Source organism: Aedes albopictus, chromosome 1, assembly GCF_035046485.1.
Source record: "Aedes albopictus strain Foshan chromosome 1, AalbF5, whole genome shotgun sequence".
Classification (NCBI taxonomy): domain Eukaryota; kingdom Metazoa; phylum Arthropoda; class Insecta; order Diptera; family Culicidae; genus Aedes; species Aedes albopictus.
The window spans coordinates 152,231,503-152,237,502 of record NC_085136.1 but is presented as its reverse complement, the minus strand read 5'-3'; positions in this window follow the sequence as shown (position 1 = coordinate 152,237,502).

Sequence of the window (6,000 nt, the reverse complement as noted above, 5' to 3'; positions counted from 1 at the left end):
TCTTCGATGAAGTTTTTCAGGATACCCTAGGCTATGTTTTCACTTCATCGGTTACTCGGTTTTAGAAAAAATCGAGCTTGTTATAAGGGGAATGCAAAAAAGGGTGTTTTCCCATGTAAAACCCCATACAAACTTCAAACGCGATGCGCAAAACGCAGACATAACCGATCGTGCCCAAATTTTGCACATTTATTTGGGTTCTGAAATGGGATCAAAAAAGCTTTGATCTGATGGGATACCATTGAATTTTTCATTTTTCCATATAAACGATGACCCACTCTATTGAATATACATGAGTTGAATAAATAGAGAGGAGAAGATAAAGTATATAGAAAGATACAAAGTAGATAGAAATGGGCGGGCCAGTGATTGAACCCAGAACCTTCTGCATACGTATCAAAAGCGGAAGCCACTAGACCACCAAGTTCGTCTCCCCCCCCCCCCCCAGACAACCAGTAATCGTATAAGGTGTTGCATAAGATGATAAAGTGGAGGCCATATGCGTGCGTGCCTCCATTTAGGCGCATGTAAAATGTACGCATATCGCCTCCACTTTAACATCTTATGCAACAGCTTATACGATCACTGGTTGACTTGGCCTGCGAGTTACAGGAGAAATTTTCGGAAAACTGCTGGAGGAATGCCTGTAGATCCACTAGAGTAATTCACGGGGAACTCTGGTAGGACTTTCGGGAAACTCTTGAAGATCCTCCTGGAGGAATTTCTGCCATAACTTGGCAAATTTTCCCAGGATAATTCCTGAGGGATTCCTGGGGAACTCTTGGGAATGCATGGGAAACTCCTGGAGAAAGTTTTAGAAGTAATTCTCAAGAAGGAATTCTGTGAGAACTCCAGGAAGAATGCCAGCAAGTAAATAATGAAGAATCATAACTGAAGGAATCCCAGAAGAAACTACTGAAAAGATTTTTGACTCCTCAAGAAATCACACAAATTCTGGATAAATCCCACAAGCATCCCCTGGAGAAATTATCTATGAATCGGGTTTCACATGGAAAGTTCACAAAAAATGCTCGGAATACCGTCACAGTTTCTTCGAGATTACCTCCAACATTCGGCTCGTACAGTCGACTCTCCACATGTCGATGTTCTACATCTCGATATCTCTCCCTATCTCGATGGGTTGGGCGGTCCCTTCAATCTGCATACATTTTACCTCTCTACATGTCGATATCTCCTTATCTCGATATCTCCTATTCACTTGAGTATTGTCCAGAAAATCTCCGAAATCCCCTCATAGTTTCATAATATAATCGAATGTCGATTATATCGACGATTTGAATCCGTCGCGAGTGAAACCATCGCCAGAATCTTCGCCAGCCAATCAGCTGGCGAGAGTCTGACGTTTCTCCGATCTCATTTACACAAACAACAGCAGAGGTGGTGCTTGATTGGTCGCGATGATTCAGAAATAACGACTGGAAGTTGGCAGAGCGTTTTGTTGTGAAAGCAACATACAATATGCATTATGCAAATTGAATCTCGCCTATTTTGAACATATAATTTGCAGGTGCTGTGGTATGCGTAGCAAAATATACAAAAGCTCTATACACGATGTTATCATAAATTCCAATAACATCGTAGAAAGCTTCCGCCCTATGATTTGAACTAAGAAGCTAAAAAGCTTGAAAAATTCAAAGCTGTATTCCTCGCTTTGCTTTGCTTTGCTTCTTTACCAACTTTTAGATTCTGAGCCTGAAGTTTTAACCTGTTTCATTTAAATTGACAATTAAATTGTTTAATAATCATTCAACAAAAACTAGAAAAAAATGTTTGTTTAAACCTCCTAAGATGTTAAGCTGGGCGCACCACGATAGCATAGTGTACGTTCAGCGAGCCTGATTGGACCATATTAACCCCAACATCCTACTAGCATTAATAAATGATGATCCGTATTTGATTCATTTAATTAACGGTGAATTTCGCCAAGGGAAGTGTTCCGTTTTCAGTAGAGAATGACGACTTAGGCAAGTCCTTTAAAAATGTAGTAAGAGTGGGATATTCGATCGCCAACTTATTTTTATTCTGCCAAATAGAATTTCTTATAACAAACATTTTCTTAGTTTGGAATAACAGTAAAGCCAGTTCACAGGACAGATTATGGATTCTACATTCCTTGCAATGTGTGTATTCGTGCCTTTAATTTAATTTTTGTTAGTTTGAATTTGATGTAAGCAGAAATACACCGAGAAAAAATTCTTCTCAATGACTGAGTTGGCCTTACTCAGAAATCGAAAAATCCTTTGTTTTCTTACTCAGTTACGGCTAAAAGTGTCGCCAATGGGTTGTCCCACTTTTAACGGAAACTGAGTAAGAAAACAAAGGATTTTTCGATTTCTAAGTAAGACCAACTCAGCCACTGAGTAGATTTTTTTCCCTGTGTATGTTTGTAAGTAGGATTAAGAATAAAGGTTAAGAAACAGTACGATGTTTATCAAAGACTAATAAATAAATAAATGAATAAATAAATATGAATCAAATTTGCTTGCTTATCTTTCCAATGAAAAGATAAATCAAATTATACTTCGAATCATCTTAGATGGGCCTTCATAGATGTTCCAATTGGAAATTATTTCCTACTGCAGCCATCGCAAAGCACAGTAAACTTTTTTGCTTCGAAAGCTCTGAAGCTGTTTCAGTACGCAGCCATTTTCTATTCTCAACACAGCTCTCCTCGCTCTCATTGGTTTTATTCGAGTATGTACATAACCTCCGATAGGGCATTTGACTGTTGCGAATCATGCTGATAACAGGAAAATAAAACGATGGATTTGATTCCCTTTGGATCCTTTTTCAATCGATTTCATGCAATTTTTGTAACCGTTGCATTTCAGGAAAAAATATATGCTTTGATGACGGATGCCAGTGCCAGTTACATTTGGTTTGGACATCGTATGTATGGGTAGGAAGGCAGACATAAGTAGGTAGGTTACCAACTCAAGCAATACTCGATTGCAGCTCATTGACAATTTATGTTTTAACCTCGCGTTCGTGCATGAAAAGATTGATTAATGCATATGATAGGTGAGCTCGTTTTAAAATATTATTTTATAATAAATATTAAAAAGAATATCTTTCTTTTGCAGCTTTAGGACATTTCCCTGAATTCCATTACCCCGAATGACATTACCCCGAATGACATTACCCCGAATTCCATTACCCCGAATGATCCATTACACCGAATGACCCATTTCCCCGAATGGCCCAATATCCGAATTATTTATCCACAAGCCTACCTCGAGATCCCCCATGGGTAGTTAACGGTACACCAAGTGTTTCACCACATTTTCAACAAAAATTTTCCTTCTTATAGCATATGATGTTCTTTCTAAACTTACTACCAACGAACTTTCATTCAAGGACATTCTGCTATGCGGTCATCACTTATGTATCCTTCTTTCAAATATAGGCTATTCTTTCTAATAATTAATTTAAGCAATTTGTTGGCGCCGCAAATGTTATTATTTTTATCAGAGATTTTTCCTTCTTTTAGTCATAGTTGTTCTTCCAAGCTATAGTAGTATATATACTGTTATATGGAAGAGTGACATGATCACATTGGTTTATTTCTTTCATCCAATTGTTGAATAGAGATTGTTTCCTTCTTTTGGTTATTGTCTGTTCTTTTAATCATACTGGTCAGAGATCTGTTCAAAGGATCCCAGGAGCTTCATATGCTTAGTAGTGTGGGTCATCGGAAGCGTTTTCTCAGATCAAAGCTTTTTTGGTTCCTTTTCGGGTCCTGAGTATCTGTGCAAAATTTGAGCACGATCGGTTACGTCTACACTTTGCGCATTGCAATTGAAATTTGTATGGGATTTTGTATGGGGAAACATACTTTTTTGCATTTTAGCCATAAGTTGAAAAAGTTTGTCTGAAACTTTTTAGCCGATACTGTAAAATGATAGCCTAGGATGTTCTCAAGAACTTTGTTGAAGACCGCAAAGCGATCCGATGCTTGTGGAAATAGTTATAACCAACGAACCGCATGCATGTGTTTATGTTTTAACATGTAAAGGAATAACAATAGCAACAAAATCATGATGTTTCGCCAAGCAATGCCAACGCTATAACTTTTTTCATAAGCATCAGATCACTTCGCGGTCTTCGAAAAAGTTTTTCAGGACACCCTAGGCTATGTTTTCACTTTAACGTTTACACGGTTTTAGGAAAATTCGAGCTTGTTATGAGAGAAATGCAAAAAAGTGTGTTTTCCCATGTAAAACCCCATACAAACTTCAAACGCGATGCGCAAAACGTAGACATAACCGATCGTCCCCAAATTTTGCACACTTATTTTGGTCCTGAATTGGTATCAAAAAAGCTTTGATCTGATGGGATACCATTGAATTTTTCACTTTTCCATATAAACGATGACCCACTCTAATGCTTAGGTATTCTCACCGCAAAAAATAGGCAGAATAAAGTTTTATCGACCGAATAAAGCTAGTTCGTTCCTGGATGAACGTCATGATATTCCTTCGTATTGGAAAACACGAAATATACAAATGCATAATTCATAAAAAAAATATTCGGGGTAATGGGTCATTCGGGGTAATGGAATTCGGGGAAATGTCATAGAGTCGAACTACAGGCATACCTCGATAGTACGTACACCACCGCTTCGTTTAGTGTACGTACTATCGAAACGTTCGTACTATCGAATAACATATTTTTATTTCAAATTTAATTTTCAAATCAAAGAATGTTATTTCTAGAACGTCAGCATTGCCAAAAAAATACATGTGGCCGAAGGGGCCGTTTATTAATTACGTAATTTTTCTTGCTTAGGATCCTATCTGTATTGGAAAAATCTTCTTGTGCTCTGGGGATGCTTCGTAGAGACATCTCGTCTCTGCGAACTTATATTGATTTTATTTGAATTATCTTTTAGAACCATCCAGACTGATCTGGATATAATCAAATCGATCTAGATCAGTTGTATCTTGCTCTAGAAACATTCTAGAATTATTTTCTCGCAAAATTAATTGCCGTGATATTTTCAAAATCTTCTGAACATTGCTCCTTCTAGGACACCTCCAAGAGTTTAATTTTTTACGAGAAGCGATTCCTAGAGGTATCCCGGAGCTCTTGGAGGAATCACGGAATTCTTGGAGGAATTCAAGGAACAATTATTTGATGAATTTTAGAAAGAATTCCTGTAGGAATCTCAGAATGAATTTCTGGAGGAATTTTGGAATGAATTCATGGATAAATCCCGGAACGAAATTCCTGCAGGTATTCAGGAAGAAATTCCTGAAGAAATCCTGGAAGTCTCGAAAGTATTAGAGAAGAAATTCTTGGTAAGTTTTCGGAAGGAATCTCTGGAGAAATCTCTGAAAGAGACCCTGGAATCTCATTAGGAATCATAGAAGAAACTCCTGGAAGAATCCCTAAGGAATCCTAGAAAGAATTCCTGGAGAAATCTCGGAACCAACACTTAGAGGAATTTCGGAACTGAAAGAAACTTTAAATTTGAAGAAATCCCTAAAGCAAGCGAGAAGGCGAAATGTTTTTCTCCGAATCCCACAATTCGGGTTCACCCAGAAACAATTGAATTGGTACAGCATATAGGACAATGCAAGCCGCGATTGCCAAAGATTTTTTTTTCTAAGTTATTGATGTGTAGTGACCTTTTTGTTTCCGTTCGGACTTCATGAGATTTCTTCCAGAATTTCTCAAGAAGTCCCCGGAATCCTCCAGGAATTTCATCCGAGATTCTCCGAATAGTTTATTTTGGGATGGCTCTGGATTTATTTTTTTGGGCTTCTAAATGGTATTCCTGGAAATTTTAGCAACTTCACCCAGAATTTCTCTAGGAGTTCTTTCGGAAATTGTATCAGAAATTCTTACCGAGATTCCTTTAAAAATTTCTCGCAACAATCCGTAAGAATTTATTCCTGGAATTTAATACCGTAAAATGGGGTAACTTTGATAGTTTTTCAGCGAATTTTCTCAATATTTTTACATGTAACAGTATTG